General features: G+C 37.9%; 1 long non-coding RNA gene across 2 annotated transcripts in view; it reads right to left on the bottom strand.

The window, feature by feature from the left end:
* Nucleotides 1–25053, bottom strand: part of LOC110394191 — a 60737-nt gene that overhangs the window by 20011 nt on the left and 15673 nt on the right. The window contains exons 2-3 of one of the 2 annotated variants that reach the window (XR_002435437.1): nt 9221–9294; nt 3949–3999 (exon numbers count right to left, since the gene is read on the bottom strand). This is a non-coding gene — a long non-coding RNA (uncharacterized LOC110394191). Of the gene's footprint in view, nt 1–3948; nt 4000–9220; nt 9295–9792; nt 9879–25053 lie in introns of those variants that run through there. The other variant, XR_002435436.1, reaches the window with a different exon arrangement.

The following is a 25053-nucleotide window of genomic DNA, read 5'->3' as shown; positions in this document are numbered from 1 at the left end:
TTTAAAAGTTTGAATTAACTAGTTGATGAACTGAAATTGAAGAAATACTTATTCAACATCTTCGGAATAGATAAAGTTATCAAAAGCTGCTCTATTAATACAGAAAGTTATAGTATCTGCTGTTCAGTTAATTCACTAGGTTGAGTTTCCTTAACACTTGAGTCCAATATACACCATGCAAATATTATTTTATTTAAATGATTACAGAGCAATAGGAAGTTTTTGCCTTGATATAGGTCATGTGGATTTCCATGTTTAGCCTTAATAGGAAGTTTTGCTTTAAAAGGATTATTTTTCAGTCTGTTCTAGAAGGCCACTTCTTTTTATTTCAAGAAGCCCAACAAATTGCAAGATTTCAATGTGAGAAGTTTCATGGCCAAATTAACTTAAGTATATTTATGTTCAGACATAGAATTGTAGAATCTACATCTGAATCTACCACTGAGAATGCTGCATACCGTCACACAGAGTGGAATTGCTAGAAATTTTTCAGTTTTTCCTGAGTTCAACTAATTCTCAAGAGAATCTATTAGTCAGCTGCAGCATATCATTTTATCTTAGGTGTTTTGCCTTTGAAGTTAAACTGCTTACCACAATTACACTTTAAGTCTCCTACAACGATTATTCATGGATCTTTCCTATTATTACATTGAATCATCAAAGGAAAAACATTTAAATTGATTTCTGCAAAAGATAAGCTATTATCAAAGATAAGTTTCAGAAGTAGAAAGAAAAGTAGATTTTTTTCTTTGTATTGAAGCAAAAGTATCAAGAAATACAAAGATAATGATGTTCTAACATCAGAGTTCTTGTGTGTAAAGAATAGCCGTATAGCAGCAATGCATAAGGAGCTAAATTCTTTAATCACATCATTATTTTTAATAAGATGAATAGGATTTGTCCATGGTTCTCCCTGTTTACTGCAGTGGAAGTTCATTCCTCCAGGACCCAGCTCAAAGGCTTTCTGCTAAATACAGCTCTGCACCAGGTGGGAAATGCAAAATGAGAGGCTGGCTTCAGCTGCATCAAAGAGAACATGAATTTTCCTGTAGTTAATAGAGACAAGATGAAAGGGAGAAGTACTATTGCCATGCAACGTTCTGTTCTTTCTAATTACTGTCATAGCATAGAAATGAAGTGGACCGTATTGTGCAACTCTTTTTGACATGGAAAAGATTGTTTAGGTATTCTCTCCATAGAATTAAAGCACAACTAAGACTACCAATTCTGCTAAAGATTTTATAACAGTTTCTCTGAAACATGTAATGAATGGTGAACTAAAAGCAGAGAGGATCAGTTTTGCCCTTTCTAATCAGATTTTCCTTCTAAAAATCAGGGGTTGTTGGACCAACCTATTGGGCCAGGTTAGCACTACAACAACTGATACTATACACCCCTTAAGATTCAAAACTGTGTTAGGCACTGATGCAAGACTCAAACTTTTTATCAGGCACATTGTCCAAAAGGAGCCTAGGAAAGGGTGTTGGAATTACAGTTTTAGCTGTGTTGTCATCATTGTTCTTTTGAAATAAGGTAAGAGTTGCTTTGAGAGAAAAAATAACTTTCTCACAGCAACGCTGTGTGATGTGTCTCATCCTCACCTTGCCAAAAGCCTCACCAGTTCAAAACGTAGAAAACTCAATGCTAAATGTGCCAGAATTTCATAAAAAGCGTATATATTATTTTTCATTACATGGAAATTAATCATCATTTTGCAAATATTAACAAATCCCATTAATTCTAAAATCTCCTAAATTCTTAGAATACAAAGTGTGCCTTAATTAACTAAAGCTCTTCAGTGTCTTCAGAGTACATCTCTGTATTCTGAAGGAGATTTCAAGGCCCATTCACATCACAAGACGTTTCTGAAATCTTCAATACAAGTAAAAAGAGGCCTTGTGCTCTCTTAAATTTTTTTTCCTACCAGTAAGGAGAACTTTGGTTGGGGAACAAATAAGAAGAGAGGGCTTAATTCTGGGTAGTTAATTATGTTTTCTGTGAAAAGCAATAACCTTTGCTTTTCTTCCATTCCACTTCCACTCCACTTCTGTTGTTGCTGGCCATTTAAGAAGAAATAAATCAAGACAAATAATGAAGACAATGTCAACAGTGTGATATTTTGTCATCTCAATTGTTTGTATTTCCTGTGCTCTGACTTATTTAGGACATTTGTCCCAATATCTTCAGAAAACTTTTTTTCATGAGCGTCAGCCTCCCCAAAATATTTCCACAAGCAAAATGCTAAGCCATGTTCCAGAAGAAAATGGGTCTTACCCTACAATATTGAAAGAGAAAGGAAAGGATTGATGTCCACAACTGTTCAGTGACACAAAATAAAGCAACCTTATCTTCATCTGTTTAGTGAACGCTATTCAAGCTGCTACAAGAAGGAACCAGGAAACGTACCAGAGAAGGTAAAGGTTTAGTCTCTGAAGACATGGAGGCTCTTCTGACCGTGACTGCACACAGGTTGCTTACTAGAGAGCCTGTCAAGTTTTCATCATGCTGACAGGAACTGGATTCCATTCATGAACTGAACTTGCTCCGGAGATCATGTCTCATACTCACTATGTGCCCATTTTCAGGAGGAAGGTTTCCATTTTTAATTTACTTCATCTATATATTGCAGGATTGTCCATTAAAACCCATTCAGTCTCAGTTCAGGCATTTACTCACATTTAATCTACTAGATGAATGCTTTTATAATTAGTACCTCCTATAAATAAATTTACTCTCTAAGACCACCTTCAATGACCGTAAGAAACTGATCCCATAGTGGCAAGATTATTAATTAAGTGGCATAACCCATAAATGCCTAAATGTGGACAGTCACACGCCCGAGAAAGAAATGACACAATATTGAATTTGTTTGGGAACTTATAATGACTTTTATTATCTAGGGCGTTATGATCTAGCCATTGACTAAGGTAATTTTATTGGGAATATATTAGATAGGAGATTTACATAATGTAGTTCACTTCTGAGAACTTCCCTGGCAAATTTTGAAAACTGGATTTGAATACAAGATTGCTATTCATTTCTCTTTCTTAAGCTGTTCTCACAAATCCAATGAAATTGTGAATGTTCAGCACAGACTTCTCCTTTCTGTATGCTCTTTTCTAACTTGAACAGTTTGCAATGATTCCTCTTTGAATTCAGTGTTGTACTCAAATGAGAAAATAAAACTTGGGCATACATTTATTTTACATTCATTTTAATTCCTATTCCATGTGCTTTTCACAGCTGCTCATTTTATCGCAGTGCTTTTCCAAATAAAAACTCCAGCTGCTCCAGCCTTGCAAGCTGTATAATACATGTTGTATGAGCCTGTTTTCCAGAAACTCAACAGTTATTCCACCTCTAGTCAGGAAATCGAATGTTTAGGATTAAGTTGCAAATGCAGTTTTGAATGTCCCAGTAGTTTTTAACATGGATTCATGAGAAAATGAGGCATGTCCCTCTAGCTTTCTTTCATTGTTCTCCCTAGTAACTTTTACCTTGGAGGTCAATTTTAAACAAATTTGGCAGACACGGATGTTTCTATTTGCCTAATGGAAAAAGGTGTCTGGATTGAGAAGAGGAACTCTTAGGCCAAAATATTAATTCAACCCTTTTCAGACATCAAAGTACCCACATTCATGCAAAGCCTTAGGACACAGTCCTTTAGGAAGAAGGTGTTACTGATCCTGATGCTGAAGTAATTTTACATATAAGAAGGGGTCCAGCTGAAAACCCTGTAACTTAATGGGTTGCCTGGCTACTGGCAATTGACAGTCAGTGTGAGATACGAAGATGTGCCTGTGCTTACAAGACCCTTTCAGTTTAACAGTCCCCACAGAACAGTCCCATCATTCGAGTGGTTCAGTTGCCATGAAGATTCTCAGCTCCAGGGTCTAATTACAATCTTCCTTGAACGTATGTTAGGGATAGCAATAAATTATCACTTACTGAACAAGATAAGGAGATTGAGCTCATGCCAAAACAGATGTAGTAGACTATCTGCAAGAAAAATAAATCCAGTTACATCTCCAGTTAGTATGCACATCTCTCCTTCTTGGGAAGTTAACAAAAGTAAAATTCTTTTCATTTTCCTATTTATCTTGACAGCTAAATCTCCTGGGATGATGATCTGAAATCAGTGTACCTGACTTCCATGCAATAATACATCCCATTGCCACAGACCTCACCAGCAGCATGCCAGTACATATCAGACCAGTCACACTGACTAACATCTTTTGGCTCTGGAGTCTCTGGGGAAGATTTTGAAAAATCCTGGAATAAAATATTAGTCTTACAGCACTGAAACCTGTTCTGCACAATCAGCATCAAAAGAGTACTATTTTGATGGTTTGATCAAGAAAACAAACTTCATAAGCATCTATCTGAAGTGATACTACTGAAATGCTAATGCCCTAAAGGATAAATTTCCACATCTTGTTCTTTGGGGGACATACCTCAGGAGAGCAGACAGCTGCCTCCCCATGGCACAGTCTTTACATGCTTGCAGGAGCTCAATTTGTCACAGGCATAGAAAATATCTTTTTTTTCCAGCTATAAAGGCTAAGAAAACCATCTGGATTCTTTTCAAGTTTTGGCAGTAAGAAGTTGGTTGCAAACAGTAAATGATCCTTAGCACTCTACTTTTGTTCCTAGTCTTTTTTTTCTTGCCTGGATCAGTATAATATGGGTAACATCAAAATCAGTGATGGCATGCTGTCAAAATCTTAATACCTTGCATTAGATTTTCAGTGGAGTGTTCTATTTTACCCCAGCAAAGAACAGAATGAGAGAGATGTTCCCTCTGTTTAAACTTTTATCATTTTGTTTTATGCCAGCAAAAAATGGTAGCTAAGGATGTAGAAACCTGGACAATTAAACCACATTGCTCCTTTTCCCCATAATTTTCCCGTTTAATTTTGCTTTTTTTTCCTGTAACGTATTAAAAAATTAATCTTTAACCTTTGTTTTTATTATACATTACTACACATTTCAATTTAAGCTTTCTATTTACTTTCACAAATAAAGAATGTTGTAGTTATTTTGACCTTCAGAAGCACTTCTGCTGTGCAACTGTTGTTCTGTTCAAAAAATAATGCATGTAATTAAACACTCTTTTCAGTTAGTGAAAATTAAAAAATTACTTTTCATATGCAGGTTCATTATAAAACACTGATACAATTTATTAATTAAATTCATTAACAACACTAATTGCTGAACACATAATTACCTGATAGGGTTGATTAAATGTTTAAAATTCTTTCCAAGTCTATTTATTTTTATCCACAAGAATATTGTGTCAGAGGATTTTGCATTTACTTTATTGCCACCATTTCTGGCTTACTGTCTGTTCACTGTGACCTTTCACAACAGACACAATCTAGTTAAGTTGGAGCCTTCAGTTTCTGCTGCTTCAATAAGACCTGCAATCTTGTAAATGCAATTAACTTCTCAAGCTGGAAGTGTAATGTTTGACATGCGAATTGTTTAATGAGTTACAAAGTAGTCAATTTTTGAAATAGTCCTACCTCTCCTTCAAGCTACCTTCTTTCTGTTGTGATACAAGAACGGAACGGAATAGAATAGAATAGAATAGAATAGAATAGAATAGAATAGAATAGAATAGAATAGAATAGAATAGAATAGAATAGAATAGAATAGAATAGAATAGGTTTCATTCAGTTGGAAGGGGCCTTCAAATATTTAGTCCAATTGCAACTGCATACAGTAACTAGTCTGATATTTATTGACACAATCAACACTAAGATGGGCAGTTTCTCATCAGAAAAAAAAGTACAAAAGAAAAAGCAGATGCTTACTAACGGCTACTGTTGTAGCTATGAGTGCTAAACTCCTCTCATCTTTATGTTTGAAGATAAGCTCCATATATTTGGGTGGATGTTTTTAATTTTCTATCTATAGTAGCTCAGTTTTTAGCCTTTAGCCTTTCAGGTTCTTGTGCAAACAGTTAAGATACACAATTAAATCTTTAAAGTAATTCCTTCCAGAAATGACAGCTCTTAGAGAAAATAAATGTATTTCAAAGTGCTGGAAAGCTCCAAGAGTATGTCTACTAAATTGCAAAACTTAGAAGACATTGCTATAATACAGCTCAAACACCCACCTGCTGAACAGGGTGAGCATTCCATTGTGCTCTTTGCTTATGGATTTGTCTGTAATCTGTCATCACTGATGTCTTGAAGTAATTTACCAAAGAAAATGAGAGAAATCATTATGTCACTCATTATGAATAATTACCTGTTTGTAAGACACATTCATCTGTGACAGCCATAGGTTGTTTTTTGGTTTTTTTTCCACATGCTCAAAACTCAGTAAAATGTTGCTCTCCTTCACTGGTCATCTGCTTTGCTGTGGTGGTGATTAAATATGATTATCTACTTGAAGTATTTTTTTCCTTAGGTGACTAAATTTCAAACTGACAAAATTCAGAGATTATGTACTTGTGCAATGCTTTTTGATCAATCTGTAATACCAACTGCACAGTAAATGAAACACAACTCCATACTTCAGTATTATCTGGTGTTTGAAGTTCAGGTCATACTGATGTGCCAGCTTTGTGCTGACTTGAAATATCCAGGAACTTAAATGTTGAAAATTTTACTGTATTATGCATATCAAAACTAATTCACACAAGTGGCTGAAAACATAAAAAGAAGTTTTCAGGAAAAAGGTGAAGGCACTAACATTTTCACTGTTTCTAAGAAATGCTGTTTTGCATTTAGTCAAAACCAAAATGCATTGGTTCCCTGCTCTTCTCCATCAGAATGCTTTGGTTTACATTTGCCTACTTGCACTTTCCCAAGGTCTACCTTCAGACTGCCAGTCAAGTCTCAATCGGCATCATGAGCTCAGAGGACACCTCCAAGCTGTCCAGACACACCTCAACTACCCTCCGCATTGAGCACCTTGAGGAACAATAACCCTAGGAGCCCTACCAGCATTTCAGGACCTCCTTTGGTTTCAGTTCCTGTCTGTAATCATATCCCAGTGATTGAGCACATGACCCTAACCTGCACCACATATTAAAGTCTCTGTAGACTGTATTTGCACTGGCATCTGCTGCAGCCTGCAGTCTAATAAAGGGTAGGTAGGGGGATGGAAGGAGTCTCCTGTGGTATTCCTACAAGATTCTGAGATTACATATTTTCTGTTTTGTCTCTATTGCTGGGAAATACATGCTGTTACCAACCTTCCACCTTATTCTCCTGGAGATTGTTGAAAACAGAAAACTGTTTCTCATTGCCTCTCATAGCAATAGTACTTTGTTCTTCTACCCATGTTTCAGGAGTTATCATCCATGGCCAGATGAAGTCAGCCTGCTCCATCTTGAGAGATTGTATGCCCTTACTCTATGCTGCAAATGCACAACTGAAATCTGCCTTCTGTCTCCACAGATTCCCTGGTTAAAACAGGGGACAAGGCTCTTAATTCATGCTGGCCTGGAAAGTGTGCTCTGTTTGGCATTTGCAAAAATGGTCTTTTCTCTGTTATTGAAAGTAGCATGTGGACCTTCTTCTCACTCCAGGCTGATCAGCTGGTGGGATTGCTTAACTTGATGAAGTATCATCTGTTTAAGGATAAGGGGCCAGTGACACCAAGTTAGCACAGGAGTAGAAACATGCATAGCAGGACAGTTGGCTTATGGAAAAAATGCAGGAAGACATGGGGTGCTGCAGGCCTTGAGGCAAGGCCTGAGGACACATTTCAGGCAGAAGAGCTGAAGGTGGAACCTAAGTGCATCATGATCAGTACCACAGTCTTCCCTGGCTGTTTCTAGATCCCCAGCTGGCAGGGTGCATGGCCAGGAAGGTGGACTTCTAGACCAGGGTGCTGTAGCTGAACATAGTAGGTCCAGCCACACAGGTAGATCTATAGTTTTGAATGAATAACATTAGAAAATTTTAAAACTATCTATATCCATATACTCAAATTTCACTTTCTATCTTTATCTATCACAGACCCAACCAGAAAAGCCTGTTAACAAATAAACCTTTATATTCAACTAATACTACACAGGATGGTACCGTGTGGCACTGATAAATAAATAAGGGAAGAGATGGAAAGTCTTATTACTGCTGTCCTTCCATCTTCTGCATCTGCACCCTAGAGAAAAGACAAAGTCATCCATAAGGATGAGGACAGTATATCCCACAATATTTTCCCTCACATTTCTATGTCACTTGGATTCAATTACATTTCAATCTAAAAAGGAAATATTTTACAGACTGGAAAGAAAAATGCTGACTCCTCCAGGTCTTTTTGGCACCACCAGGCTTACTAAAGTATGTAGAAGCCTTGGGGAGTTAAATTAAAAGTGGCCAGCTGTTAAGTCCATGTACTTTTGACCTCTGGCTGTGTGTGAGATGGTCATTAAAGTTCAAATATTCTGCCTCCTTCAAAAAATGAACCATTCATCCCTATTTCAGCTTGACAAAGGCAAATCTCTGTATATAATACTTTAATTATGATTCAGATAAGTGAAATGGATTTTTTAGCTATTTTCAGAAATTTTCATTTCTTATTTGCTGAAGGGTGTAAGTACATTGCTCATCATTTCCTTGAAAGTGATGTAAAGTCATTTTAAAACCAAAGCTCATGACATCAGTCTCTGACACCCAGTGATATCAGAATCCCTATACTGACTCTTTTACGTGTAAAAACTAAATCTGCTAAACTCAAAGAGAACAGATATCTAAATGACAAAGGTATCTGCAACCCTATTTACAATGACAGAGAAAGACAGACATTGTAGGGCTTTTCTGTTTTCAGAACTCAATTGTAATGCTAAAGGTCCTCTGCTTAGAAGTCCTGTATCATAAGGCTGCCTTTAATTCAGAATTAGATATAAAATGAAAAAAAAAAAAAAGGAGCATAGGATCTGTTATTAAAACTACATTTTATGTCCCAGAGTAGAACAATTTCATCTTAAATTTAGACATGAAGGGCAAAAGAAGTTCTGGAGGACATAAATTCATAGGTGGTTATATTTCTTGGTTTAGAAGTCCCACGTATAAATATGTGCGTAAGCTCTACAACTAGAGTGCAGGGACACATCTCATATGAGCTATATTCTTCACACGAGAGCTGATGTGTCCCAGAATATATATATGTACCACATGTCAAGACATCTCAGTGTCTTCTGCACTTGCATGATGGAACTAATCTCAGCAATCCAATACAATGCATCTGGTTGCTTACATACCTAAGTGAAATCCATACATGACATGTGCATCCACACACCTACACAGAACTACCACTGGCCATTTTGTCAGGAATCTGAAAAAAAATGGAAAAAAAGTCAGAGTCCAAAAATTTTGGTAGGAAATAATTTCTGGGAGAAGAAAGAGAGGGCATGTAAAGAAACAGAAGTAATGTAGCCCCAGACCCAAAACATTATGCACTCTATTGATGTTATGCTGTATTCTCTCTCATTATTTGATTTTCAGTTTTCAAAAGCCTAAAACTCAGTCACACCTGTGTCAATATACAAGGCAAAATAGCACCACTTGGCCCGAATAACGGGTTTTGTGCAATGTTCTGACAGTTCAGTGTCATGGCAGAGAAAACAGCTACAAAATTTCTCCTACTAGCTTTTCATGCAACTTCTCTGAATGTTTCTGGCTGCAGGATCCTAACAAAATGAGAGTGTATTTTGTTACCTGAATTTCCCCATTCTTTTATATAAAAGATAAAGAGATGTTAATGCATTGGGAATATCATGACAGCAACAGTGACATTGCTATGATAAACAAACAACAGAGAAATTAAACTTGCTTTGGTTTGCTGGGGAAGTGTTGGAAGGATGCATATTTCAAAAACACTGCTTTCATTCTGTGAGGACATCACGTTCTTAGTCTGATCTGGTGAAAGAGAAAGAAGCAAGAAAATTTCTTCTTAGATTTAGTTAGATGCTCGTTGCTATGGAGACCAGTCATTTTTATTTGCAGGCATTAATAACATAGACAATACAGAGCAGCAAGAGTTTAACCCTGGATTGAACCTCATATTGAGCACATTCTGTAGAGAGAAAACTGAATCGCTAAATTAGAGATTTAGAGATCTTGTTAACATAAAATCTTGTTAACTGGACTCTGGCAGTGCAAAGTAAAAAACTTGAAGAGTCACATATCTTCACTGATACCACACTGTTTCTTTTTTCTCAAGCACTGTGTGGAGACATGAGCAGGAAACATCTGTGCTTTGGCTGTCCCCATACAGCCCATCCGGTTGTACAGGTACCCACACAGAGGCTGACTGTTCTCAGATCTAAGGAAGTTACTAGCCATGCCAGAAGTGAAACCAATGAAATACTCTTAACTTTCCTGAGTAAAAGCAATTTGGTGTGAAGACGAATATCTGTATCATTGTATGAATTGGAGTAATCACAAGGGAAAAAGACACCAGTTACTTTCAGTCAAAATTATCAGAGAGCATTTTTTCAGACATTTCTTTCTCCCCTCCCTGCAGATACTTTGATTTCCACTGTGTTACTTTAAATTAACAATTTAGAGAGAATATTTATATCTATCACACATAATTCAGGTTGATAATGGAATATGCAGATCAGAGTATTAATTCTTCTGAATTTCTTTTGCAAAGATCATGGGGGAGGAAGGAGTTGTTTTTGTTTAAACACCAAACCATTCACTGGCATTCAGTAGAAACACTTAATACGAAGAGCTTGAGTTTCATTATTTATATGTTTAATTTCATAGAGAAATTGAGCTTGTAATTAATAGAATCTCCAAGAAGGCTGGCAGGAAAGATAAGTCAGGCAAACATTTTAGAACTCTTCCAGAATATACAAATATTCCCCAATATCCTACTCTTACTGTTACCTTCAGACTCACAGAATTAGAGAACTGAATTGGAAGGTACCTCTAAAGGTCACCTAGTCCAACTCTCCTGCACGGAACAGGGACAGCTACACCTAGATCAGGTTGCTCAAAGCCCCATCCAGCCTGAGTGTCTCCAAGGATGGGGCACCCACCATCTCTCTGGGCAACCTGTTCCAGTGCTTCACCACACTAAACACACAAAAAAGTTTTCCTTATATCCAGTCTAAATCTTCCCTCTTTTAGTTTAAAACTATTTCCCCTTGTCCTATCACATCAGAGCCTGATAAAGAGTCTGTCCCCTTCCTTCTTATAGCCCCACTTTAGATACAAAAAGGCCGCACTCAGGTCTCCCCGGAGCTTTCTCTTCTCCAGGCCGAACACCCCAGCTCTCTCAGCCTGTCTCCTTTACATTACAACTTCAAATTTGGCACTCTCCTATCCGTTGCAAGTTAACTAATCCTATACCCTGCCCAATCTGAAGAACAAAGCGGCAGATTGCTTCACTTTGGCTGGTCCTTTGAATTATACAAAAAGATTTCCTCCTCTGTGACCCTTAAATGTACAGAATTATTCAGAATAATTCCCAGAGATAATACAGAGGCCTGAATTTTCTGATTTTCAACAGTACAGTCAAATCTCCTTACAATTCACTCTATCACAGTTCATTTTCTCTCTCAGAGTACTGGCCAAAGGGTTAGCACTACCACTCTCTTCTCACATCTAAGAGTTCCTCCTTCCCTGTATAATACAGCAACTCTGGGACAAATACCTGTCACTGATAGTCATTATCTGCGAGCATCTTGACACTGGTGTTTGGCTTTACTGAAGGGCTGAAGTGCACAATCTTGTCAATAGGATGTTCAGAGGGTAGAAAAAAACAGCTAAGTGCCCACAAAACATATTACTTTAAAAAAATATTGTTTAGGGCTAAAGATATTCAACACCCTCTGTATGATTTAGCTTTGACAAACAGTCCAGTTTGAAAATAAGCAGAAATGCACCTTCTTCTTGCATTTTTCCAAGAACATGACATCATCATGGTGGCCTTGATCTGAAAACATAGAAGTAGCTAAGAGAGGAATTTGATATTCAGAATTAAAAGGACTTTCTAAACATTAGGAAAACACACATGAGGACTCTGGCATGCCCACACCATTAAACTGGGACAAGGCACAGTTCACACTTTTACAAATGCACACTTTGAGAGGTATTATAATCTGTAAGTACGCAATTTGGTGCAAGGCAGACCAAGTGAAAGCCACATTTCTTGTGTCTTCTGGCTGTGTTATCTGCTGTCCCATAGCTATGCGAAATCAATTCATTTACCATTGGTTATCAAGTAAAGATTTCACTTCAGTGTGAACACCTGAAAGCAATTTTCCTATAAAATCTTCCTTCAAATTACACAAGGTTAGATTTTAAAAATTGCATTTCTGCAAGTCTGTATTCCCTTCATTAAGACAATGAAGTAGATATTTGGGCTTAATCTGGGAGTTAATAGAAATTGTGCCATCAAAATTGATTAACAAAAATGTAAGAAAGGAGAAAGAGTAAATCGTGCTGTCAGCTTGGGAGCTGAGCATCTGTAAGATGGAGAAGTGCATATTTTAGTGTGGAAAAGGCACAGCTGAAGCTGCATGAGGACCACACAAAGGTGGAGGAAAGGAAACTGCTGGATGACTGAGGGTTCTCAGTATCAGTTGAAACCTTTTCAGAAACCACTGTAAAATGCAGCGCACTTTCTGGTAGCAGAAAACCTAGCTACCAGGGAAAAAAAAGGAGAATATTCAGTCATGACAGGCATCAGTCACCTGTTCTTCCCATTTGGCATAGCTGAACAAATCAACACCTCACCATTAACAAACTGTTGGTTACCTGATGTGCATGCAACTTGTCTTGAAAATAACATATATCCAGCATATCAGAGCTGTCCAAAACTGGTGGCAAAGCAATTAGAAAGAAAATTGGCACATTACTGATTGTAAACTTGGCAAGGTTTTATGCAGTTACTTACAATAATTATTGTCAACACCCTTTCTCTCAACTGATTTTCCACTTGAGCAATCAAGAAATCAGTTTAGATTAAAGACAGAGTGTGTTTGACAACTTTGTTACCCAGTTGTTGTGCTCTGGAATTCAAATGTGCCCAGTGTGTCAGGAAACACTTTTTCTGATGCTCTTTTTCCAGCACACTCACACTGCTTCTTGTGACGGTCTCAGTGCCAGCTCTGCAGGAAATGCTGTGGTCAGGCTGATAGACATGATGGTAAGCTGCCTTTTTTCTTTACTTTTTTTTGCCGTGTTTCTTCCTACCTTGTTAAAATGGAAAGGATCAGTAAATAGTTTCCACGATTATTTCAGTTATGGATACTGTAAATGGGCATTGAACCAGCAAGGCACACAATAGTTACTACCCTTTAATTAAGCTTTTTTGTTGCTGTTGACTGGTTCTACATAAAATACAAGTTTTACACTATTAGTACAAAAACTGAAAGAGAAGCAGCACTTCTTCATCTCCAAGGGGGAAAAAGAATGCTGAATTTATTCAAAAAACTTTAACAAAACTCTACACTGTTGCTCCAATTTAAAAATTACTTCTGGACACAATGATCGCTACCAGCGCAGCGTTCCTTTCAAATGACGATGCACAAGTACCTAGTCACAGATTTAATTATAGGCCCTTAAGATTGAGCTTCCAGGACTCTCAATATGCTGAGGAGAGCCTTTGACCAGCAACATACAAGCCACATGTTCAAACTGATGGTTTGAGAGGTTTCTGAAATGAAAAGGGACCCTGGGACACCTGCCCACTGGCTCTAACTTTAGGAAACAGGTGCATCAATCTCTACACAAGATATACATCACATGACAAGATTTGGAGACAGTAAATATTTAAAGACAAATTGCAAAGGGTTTTTAAGCAATAGTTCATACTGTTGCTCACCACTAGAAAAACCTCTGTCTAGAGATCATATTTTTTACATTGTTAGACAGGAAATATTTCTGGCAGCTGCCAAAGATCTACAATAAGTTATTGCATCTTACTTTATCGGGAAATTCTTCAGGAATATTTCATGAGAGCACTGAATATGTCTTAGGAAACAAAGGAAGTCTATAAACACAACAAGTTTTTGATAAGACTTGATTTCAATAGAAATATAACTTGGTCCACAGGCTTCAGCATTAATTCTGAGAGACTTGCAGCATTCTCAAGAGTGGTATGTTGCAACAGCAGTGCCTTGGTGGAGTGGGTCTGTGGAATTGAAAAAGGGGTTATTCTGTTACAATTTTTGCTTTTTTGCTGAGCAGCAGTTGCCTTGAACTACAGACATACTCTTCCCAGTGTGCACTGCAAGAGAACCAAATGCCCCCAGTGCCTGTAGATCTAATAGACACACTATATTATGGAGGAGAGGATTCTAGCTGGTCAACCGCTCTCTAGTATCTATGTCTTCCCAACTAGTAACTCTTTATCATAGAATCATAGAATCATAGAATTAGCTAGGTTGGAAAAGACCTACAAGATCACCTAGTCCAACCATCCACCTACCACCAACATAACCCCACTAAACCAGGTCTCTCAACGCTATATCTAAATGTTTCTTGAACACCTCCAGGGACGGCGACTCAACCACCTCCCTGGGCAGCCTGTTCCAGCGTCTGACCACTCTTTCAGAAAAGTAGCATTTCCTAATGTCCAGCCTAAATCTCCCCTGGTACAGCTTGAGGCCATTCCACCTTGTCCTGTCACTAGTTATAAGAGAGAAGAGGCTGACCCCCAGCTCACTACAACCTCCCTTCAGGTAGTTATAGAGAGCGATGAGGTCTCCCCTGAGCCTCCTCTTCTCCAGACTGAACAATCCCAGCTCCCTCAGCCGCTTATGAAGCGTTAAAAACTGAAAGTGGAAATATATAAAAACTCAAGTGGAAAATATAGCAGATCAGGACAAGGGTGTGGGGATTTCACACAGCTGCTTTATTGGTGAAGTTTTTTGCAACTTTTACCCTGGTATACTTCCGTTTACTTTCAGAAATGTATGCAGTACCTGCCAACTCAAGGAGAGCCATTATGTGGAGCATCACTGCCTCTCCTCAGCACATCAGTGAAAGTCATAACCAATTCCCTGCCCAGGCTATCAGGAAGGGAAGAGCTGAACAGAGGGAAGTCAGGGCAAAAACAGTTACTACAGATCATAGAATAGAATCACAGAATCACCAAAGTTGGAAAAGGCCTCCAAGATCATTCAGTTCAACCATCCACTCATCACCAATATTTCCCCACTAAAAACATGTCTCTTAGTACAACATCTAAATGTTTCTTGAACACCTCCAGTGACGATGACTCAACCACTCCCCTGGGCAGCCCATTCCAGCACTTGACCACTCTTTCAGAAATGTAGTATTTCCTAACGTCCAACCTGAATCTCCCCGGGCACAACTTGAGGCCATTCCCCCTTGTCCTATCACTAGTTACATGGGAGAAGAGGCCAACCCCCACCTTGCCACAAACTCCCTTCAGGGAGTTGTAGAGAGCAATAACGTCTCCCCTGAGCCTCCTCTTCTCCAGACAATCCCAGTTCCTTCAGCTGCTCCCCATAAGACTTGTGCTCCAGACCCCTCACAGCTTTGTTGCCCTTCTCTGAACACGCTCCAGGGCCTCAATGTCTTTCTTGTAGTGAGGGGCCCAAAACTGAATAGAGTACTTGATGTGCAGCCTCACCAGCGCTGAGTACAGACGGACAATCACCTCACTCCTGCTGGCAGCACTATTTCTGATACAAACATCCTTGTAGTGTCTTTTCGACTGCAAAAACCTCCTCAAAATAAACCCAATCTCTATTCTCATTTTACAGATTAAAAAAACAGTAGAGTTAGGCTTGTCATATTGTTAATTATTCTTTCACAGCAGTGTCCACAGAAGAGTATGCTTACTCAAGCACTGTAAAAGGGTCTTGCTCTGTCCATATTGCTGTGGTTGTATCCATTATGTGGAGCCATATTTGAAGAAGCACATGTTCCCTATCAAAAAATAGTTCTAACAGTTTATTTGAACCAGAGTACTCAATAGAGACAATGTCAACAAACAGAAGATGCAAACCCATTATTTCTGTGTTTCAATACAGAATTGTGTTGTTTGTTGGATTTTATTCAATATTATGATGGACGTTGTTCTTAGTAAATATTTGTTGTAACGTTTACATATCCCTGGAAAAAAAGGATTTTATTTCGATTAAAGGACCTAATTTTACTAATGAAGACTCCAACAGAGAAACAAAGTAATGAGTTAGAGTTAGGCATTGTTTAACTTTCTCATAGTTAAGACTTCGTATCCCCTTGACAGCTAGTTAATTCCATTTTTTTTCTAAAAAATGAAACCCAGATATGAATATTTCATTTTTGCATCAAAGAGGTTTTATTTTTAATTCTACTTGTGAAGACAATTATTTGCAACTGTCTTCTCACAGGTTGAGATATACAATGGAACAATTTTTACAGTCACAATTGTTCGCATACATTCCTTTTGGCAAAAATAGGAGTTATTTCCTATGGAATTCTCTTTAGAGAATCATTTTGGATAATATATTTATTTCTTCAACTTAACTGACAAAACAGATGCTTGATTTTTTTTAAATCTACCATTAATCTTTGACTCAGATTCAAAAGATTAATAGGTCATTACATATTTTTCATTTTTGATAGTATTAACTGGTGAAACAACAATAAAATGTTTGATTTTGACTGGACTTAGCTATTCAGGATAACTGAAGTGTTACTACTGAAATATTCAAGTTATTATAGATTGAAATAGTAACTCCTCTGAGAAAGACAATTTAAAAAATCTTTTCGGAAACCACAAATAATTTTGTTATTTATAATAATTGCCCTTTTTATATCATGAGTAACTCGATGGCTTTGCAATTGGTTCTCAGTTGTAAACAGTCATGAATGATTTTGTAGTCCTTCTAATATTTTCCAGAAAATGGCAGGTTGTTCTTAAGAGTACAAAGAACGTTATTTTTCTGATGAAGTCACAAAAGTATTACCTTCTTGGAATTTCTGAGAAATAAGTAAGTTTCTTTTTTTTTTTTTGTGAGAAAACACTTCCTCTACACATTTTCTGTAATATTATTTAGCTTCTTTCACTTGTAGAAAAATCCAACTAGTAGGTTTAAAAAAAAAAACAACACAAAACATTATATTTTTCCTTTTCTCCTTTTAAGATTCATTTCTTTTTCCTATAACTCTTCCATTATTTTTCTTACTACCCATAAGCCAAACCGAAAGAAACAAAAGACAGTTTTGACAAATGCAGTTTTAGGTTAAATGAGTTATATAAAATACGGGTGTCAAGGAACACATTTAGATCTCATAGGAGCATATGCTGGAAGGTGAAGTCTCCCTAAGCAATTCAATAATATGTTTTCTGGAATGGAAAATAGTGCACAACAAAAAGATGTCCTTGTTCCAAAGTACTCAAGTCAGTGAACTCTTCACTGCTGCAATGTGTTGAATGCAATGAAGATTACGATTACATATATAACTTGGATATACAGCTAGTTGAGACATTTAGGACAGGAACACATAAATTTGTAAGAATATTTTCTGGGAAGATTCAGTCTTCCTTCTTTCCATAGCTGTAAAAAATTGATAAGGTGAAGGCACCACAATGTACTTACGAAACAGACAAATTTTCTCGTAAATACCCATCTTAAATTAGTCCTGCTAGTCTGGGTGAAGAAGCTTGACTGGCACATCAGAAAGCTGCTAGCTCAAACCTCAGTTCAGATACAAGTTGAGAAATACTGGAAATGAACTTGCTGGGAGCCGTATTGTTCTGGGATTCATTCTTCCTGATTCTGGGCAACTCAGACCTGTCAGCTTTCAGTAGTATCCCTCCAGACCTTGTCTCTTCTACGTTCGGCATCAAGCTAGGCTGGGACAGATACTGGTACACTCTGAGGGCTTCCATGTTTCCAATTCTTGACCCCTAGTTCAATCCAGATCAAATACTCCCTAACAATCTTTTCATCTATAAGTGGTCTGTACTGTTAGTCAAGGGAATATGGACATAGAAAAAAATGGAGAAGTTGTTCTTGAGAAGTGCCTTTGCAGCCATGATAAACTGAAGTAGAGGGGTCAAGCTAGATAAAGGACAAGGGGTGTAAACAGAGAGGAAGGCAGCCACACTCCTCTGAAACACTTCCAGAAATCTACAACAGACCCAGTCAGTTCTTCCTTTTCCTTTTTAATTTATTCTGTACTCAGAAAAGTTTCTTTTAAACTTGAGAAAATGATTTTTGGTTCTAAATAATTACCTACTTTGGAAAATGCACTCACATATCACCTAGTTTTTAATTATTGGTGTATCAAGCACTGCAGGTTAAAGGAGGTAGGATTAATCCCTCTTGGTTGAAAAAGCACCATAATTCATGCATACTGTAGCTAGAAAACAAGTTTTGCTGGCTGAGTATGTTAAATGCAGATTGAAAAGTTAACTGTTTGAAATGTTTTAATGGCTACTTTCTGGGGACCCAGTTCTGGGATCTTGATTCATAATTAAGGCATTTCAAAGGTATTTCAACTTAGATTCCATCATTATCAGGTAATGGTCCCCAGTAGAAGGAAAAAAAAAAAAAAAAAAAAAAAAAAAAGGAAAGTGCTTTAATAGCCTCCAGTTTAGCCAAGGTTGATGCATTGCACGGAGCTGTAGCACGCTGGTATTCCAGGTATCCAGCAGCTCACAAAACAGCAAGGATAGGACTGGCTGGGGAGCCCCAAATCTGAGGAGGGTAAAGACAGATTTGTAAGAATTACTTCATACCACCATTTCTGTACTGGATAGTTTAGCCTAATCATCCTGTACATTTCAGTGAGCATTATTCAACATAAATTTAGCTGGACTTTGCCTATGAACTGTTAAATGTAATTGTAGAAGGCTAGGATTTGATAAAGGGGGAACAGCCAAATTACTGTGCTCATGATATCAAGGCTTCAGATGTGGAGCGAAAACAGAATGTATGAAATTAATACTCTCCAGTGAATACACAAGCTGTTTGTTGGCTAAGGTGCCTGGGTAGCAGACCAGATTTGGCTTAAACTGCAAAACATGCTGACCAGCTGGAGCAAGCTGCATTAAAGATAAATGTGTCATTTTCCTTTACAAAGAAATTTAGGTAGGATCAGAGCTACGCTTCAGCTCTGCAGAAGTGACGCACTGCTGAAATAAGAGAGAAGAAAGTTGAGAAGAGGACAAGTCTTGGCATTTCACATGCTGTTTTAAGCACATCATAGAATATGGATTATTTGAGTTGAAAGGGACCCTTAAAGGTCATCTGGTCCAGCTCCCCTGCAATGAACCGGGACACCTACAGCTATCATAGTGTGGCTGGGAGGCTGCAGGCCCAATCCAGAAACTATGCAAGTCCATAGAAGTCTCCTCAGTTATTTAAATAAGTTTGGATCAGGCCCAAGGTCTAAAAGGCAATGTACAGATTCCAAAACAAGTATCGGATAACATGATGGGGATGTGAGTGGCAGGGAAGTGGCACACAAACAGATGCTGGTGTAAAATTAACAGGTGATGCAGCTGGCAAGTCAGTCCAGATATCTTCAGACTCTTCCAGAAATTGAGTCTTGGATAAAATAAAAAGCTAGGAAGAAGGGAGAGTTGTAACCATAAGAGAGTAATAAGCATCTGCCACATGAACATGAATTTTCTCTTGGGCGTAACAGTACAATAGCACAAATTCTGGGTTTAATTTATTAGCCTAGGATTTTCCTCCATCTCCCCCAGGAGCAAGCAATGAGTGACAATGCAGAGACAAGACAAATATGCCCCACCTGTACACAAACTTTACCCTGATAAAATGTTAGAAAATATGCAGTAGCTTCTCTAAGCCATGTATGAAAAAAACAAAGTGCAAATTCAGCTCACATCAAAGTTTAAACACATGAAACTTATTTTCTAAAATGGTATTGGATCACTTCTTTCTATATCGCCCTGTGGTTCAATTGCATAATTTTATTCTATCCAATATTTTACTAAAAATAGTATTAGTTCGACCACAAAGAAGTAAAAACTTCCTACTTATTCATAAATTTGATGAGAGTATGTCTCAGTAGTCCTAGCCATATACTAAAAATGTACTCACTGCCAGTTTCCTTTAAAGTAAAGACGTGAAAAATTAGATTTCCAGAGAAGTTACATGTGGCACCTCTAGCTACTGCATTTAATAACTTTAATTTGTTCTTCTGCACTTTTAGAGTAGAGATTTGTCTCACTGAGGGAACAGATAAGAAGAATAACATTTAGAAAACATTTTCCTTTCTGCTCTGTGCAATATTGGCCAAAGAATACAATTTATTATTTATTTTCAAAACTAATTTTGCTTTTTTAATCTTCTAGCAAGCATATTTGGGAGAACTTTCCTTTTCTAAGGCTCTCCATTTTCCTTTTAAAATTTTTGTTCAAAAAAATTCGAACTTCTACAATATCCCAGAATTATAAGTGAGAAAGCACCCAGTGTTTTCTGTTGTTAAACTGCTTGTCTGATCTGAATAAAAGACACGAACAGATAAAATCCAAAGCTAGGGTTGTGTTTGCAAAATCCTTCTTCTACACTTACCTGCACCATATTTTCCAAAAAACACCAAAGACCTACTGAGAATATTTTGCTGTATGAGAGATAACAGATGAGAGCCTGAGATAACCACGCTGAAGCACATGACAATGGATCCAACGTAACAATATAATCTGTGGGATACAGAAAGATGGCATCTTTCACAAAATGAGGTTAATAGGGTGCCCTATCAACTTTATCTGATGGATGAGATCACATTAATATTTTATCTGCAGTTAATATAAATAAAATATTAATCTCACTTTATCTAAAGGGAAACATATTCAAGAAAAGGAGAAAGGAAGATACAGGGAACTACTGGACACTGAGCCTCACATCTGTGCCTGGGAAGACCATGGAATGGATCCTTTGGGAAGAGATGTTAAGGCACATGTGAGATGAGAAGATAATCCAAGACATCCAGTATGGCTTCATCAAGGGCAGATCATGTCTGACCAATCTGGTGGCCTTCTACAATGGAGTAACACCACTGGTGGACAAAGGAAGTGCAACTGATACTGTCTACCTGGACTTCTGCAAGGCCTTTGACATGGTTCCACACCACATACTTACCTCTAAATTGGAGAGATATGGATTTGAAGGCTGGACTATTATGTGGATAAAGAATTGGTTGGATGGTCACAGCCAGAGGGTTGTAGTCAGTGGCTCAATGTCCAGGTGGAGGCCAGTCATGAGCATTGTCCCCCAGCAGTCTGTCTTGTGACCAGTGCTCTTCAACGTCTTTATCACTGACATAAACATGGAACTGAGTGTACCCTCAGCAAGTTTGCTAATGACACCAAGCTTAGTGTTGCACTTGACACAATAGAAGGAAGGAACACCATTCAGAAGGGCCTGGACAAGCTTGAAAAGTGGGTGCATGAGAATCTAATGAGTTTCAACAAGTCCAAGTGCAAGGTGTTGCACTTGGGTCAAGGCAATCCCAGATACAAGTACAGACTGGGAGCAGAACTCATTGAGAATAGCACTGTGGAGAAGGACTTGGGTGTCCTGATGAACAAAAAGCTGGGCATGAGCCAGCAGTGTGCTCCTGCAGCTTGGAAAGCCAACAGTATCCTGGGCTGCATCAAAAGTGGGATGGCCAGCAGGGCAAGGGAGGTGATTGCCTCCTTCTGCTCTGCTCTTGTGGGGCTCCATCTGGAGTACTGCATTCAGTACAGGAGGGATGTGGAGCTGTTGGATTGGGTTCAGAGGAGGGCAATGAAGATGATCTAGGGGCTGGAGCACCTCTCCTATGAAGACAGGTTGAGGGAGTTGGGCTTGTTCAGCTTGGAGAAGTGAAGGCTCTGGGGAGACCTCACTGTGGCCTTCCAGTACTTGAAAAGAGCTAACAAGCAGGTGGGGACCGGACTTTTTATCCAGTCTGATAGTGATAGGACAAGGATGAATGGCTTCAAATTAAAAGAGGGGAGATTTAGGTTAGATGTTAGGAAGAAAATCTTTACTCAGAGGGTGCTGAGGCTGCCTGGAGAAGTTGAGGGTACCTTGTTCCTGGAGGTGCTCAAGGCCAGGCTGGATGGAGCCCTGGGCAGCCTGTCCCGGTGAGTGGAAGCCCTGCCCATAGCAGGGGTTTGGAACTAGATAAACTTTAAGGTTCCCTCCAACCTAAGTCATTCTATAATTCTCTGATTCTAGAGTGCTTACCATATATTTTTCTCTGATCTTGGTTGAAACAGGTGGTTTTGAACACCATGTAGTACAGGGTAATTCCATGTCACTGCATACAGAGTGATCTGAATGGGTCAGGAGTCTGTAATGTTTCAGCCTAAGCCACATGTTTAAGCTCATACTAGGTACACCATGACCCGCAATGGATACAGTCATGCCCCAATTTGTGCCATCTGTCATTAGAAATTTTGCATTTCCCATGACTGTTATCTGGCAAATTTATTGAGTGAATGCATAATTAAAAAGTATAATGTTTTTGTGCTGTAGTATTTAGCAAACACATTTGCAGAAGAAACATTTTTTTTTGCCAAGCTAAATTTCACATAATCTTTTGCCAGTTTAAATTCACATAATCTCTTTGCTTCTTTTACTCTTACTAGTTCGTGCTGCTTTCAAGAGCTTGAACTAAAAGGTGATTTCAAACAGTATTTTGTAAATGTCTTTATTAGCAACTACTTGTGTTTGAACAGTTTGTAGTTTGTGTTGTTTGTGTACCATTTGCTTCAACTATTCATTTTTCAAAGATCTGCTAGGTTCCACAGTATTGTTCATCCTCTTCAAAAAGTACAACTGAAATTTTAAAAGCAGGGACTAGTCAATCAAGGATTTTCACTGAAAATTTTCAGATGAATAAGCATGAAAACTGAAATCTAAGTAGTTTTCAAAATTGAATAGAATTATTTCTGGATACCGTATGTTAACCATGAGTTGTTTTGTTTCTGTCTTCTTGCTGCTTTTGTTCATAACGATATCCCAGATTCGGTTTGTTCCCATCTGAGCATCTCTATCAAATGAATGAGACAACTATTTGAGCAGGAAATATGTCTGTCAATAAACCAAAAGAGTGAAGGTGTACCTTCACAAATTTTTAATCACTTAATTTCACAGACAGGAATCATCTAAAGCAAATTACATACAAGTTGTAATTGTTTTGGTACAATCACACTAGAATGAATCACATGCTTATGCTTTTTTACTGAAGAACAGTATCCAAGATATATGAGAATTAGTAGTCGATATAAATCTAATAGGGGCTATTGGATGCACTCTCTGAGACTATTTGATATTTTTCCTCATCATTTATTACAGTTTCTTATTCTACAGAAGAAAAAGCATTGAATATTATGGCCTTTAAGAAAAATCCTTCTCTACACAAGATAATAGACACAGGATAATAAATTTTAGAGCAGAAAACATTATTTCTTCTTTTGTTGCCTCCCACCTTCCCAAACTCATTTTAGATCTGTAAGTAAAACAAGCAACACCTTAGTTAGAAAACACAATAGTATCCTACTTGTGAAATACTTCTCTTTAGTTACCAATTACATTATGCATCACCTCCATTATTACTGCTTGATTCCAATATGTAGAATCTTGAAGCCAAGTTAATTTTAACAGAGCAGAGGTCACTTAGGGGCATGATTATAAGAAAGACCATTGTTCACGGTGATTCACTTGTCACTTTGCTAGTCTAAATAAAATGCTTATTGACATCTTAAGGAACAAAGCTAAACATCAAATTGCGCACAATCCTACAGTAGGAAGACAAGCAGTATGTGACATAATCAACACTTAGGAGAGACCAATAGTGAAGATTCACAGAATATCCCAAGCTGGAAGGGATCCATGAGGATCACTGAGTCCACCTCTTGGTTCCACACAAGACCACCCCAAAATCAGACCATATATCTGAGAGCACTGTCCAGATGCTTCTTGAACTCTGGCAACTTCGGTGCCTTGGGGAGCCTAACATATACAACAATCCAACATATATGTAACTCAATAGCTGCTTTTGTAGATATTCTGTTAAGTGATACTAGAATTAAAATATAAATCAAACAATTTACATTAAAAAGCTCAAGAGTCCATTGTGCAATTTGTACCTAATCCAGCTACTTTGAAAAAAGAATAAATACACCTTGGTATTTCTCTTCTTATCAAGATACAACATCTCATTTCTTGATTGCTGTTGACCTTGCTACAAGAAGTTGAAGATGTATGCAGTTCCCCATGATTATCCCTACAATGATGCAAGGAAACAACCTTGGATATTTCTGACTATGGGGAAGTGGCTGAGAACTTTTCCAGCTCTGTCTTGCGTGTATTTTGATGCTGCATTTTGTCAAGTAATCAAAAGCAATCTAACCCCTTCTTGAGTCCATTTAAAAGCAGTGGATCTACAGTGGTATTAGGTAGGCAAACATCTTCTTTGGGAGATATACAGAAAAATCTACAAAGATTTCTAGCAATTTTTGTTGAGTTTGAGACAGACAAAAATAAAAGCATTCCCGTATGCAGGAAAATTGGGCTTTGTGGAGGAATCAGGACCATGCTATCAGACAAGAAAAGTGATCAGTATGGGGAATGGAGGGCTAAAAAAGTAAATGTCACATTAGTAAATTGAGATAACTTCATGAAAAATTTGGTGCGCTCCCTAACAGTGAGACTATCAGATTAATATTGAATCAAGATGTTTTTATTCAGGTTCCCAGTGCAGGTGAACAATATGCTAACTGACACGAACACATAAAGTATTTCTTCATTCTCTTTCTACAGTAGCCTACACTTTCTAGCCAACACTGATATATTGACATGTCAAACAGGTTAGAAAAACAGACAAGGGAACTGATGCTGATTAAATTTTATTCTGATATCTGGAATGGAGCACTCCAGTAAGGCTGTGGTATATTTTATCACTGTTTGATTCCTGAATTTGATTTTGGAATTGGTTGAGGAGAGGTGAAGACAAAAGGTTTGTGATTAATATTTGCCAGAAATTTTAGGAAGTATTTCTTCAATTCAAGTTTTGCATTTTCTTTTCTTCTTTTGAGTTTTGACTGCTGGCCTTTGTTCCTGATTTTTAATTTGCCTCATAGAGATTTGGCAGC

This window comes from Numida meleagris, chromosome 2, assembly GCF_002078875.1.
Source record: "Numida meleagris isolate 19003 breed g44 Domestic line chromosome 2, NumMel1.0, whole genome shotgun sequence".
Taxonomy (NCBI): domain Eukaryota; kingdom Metazoa; phylum Chordata; class Aves; order Galliformes; family Numididae; genus Numida; species Numida meleagris.
Note: the sequence above shows the minus strand (reverse complement) of the source record. Positions and strands in the feature narration are given on the sequence as shown.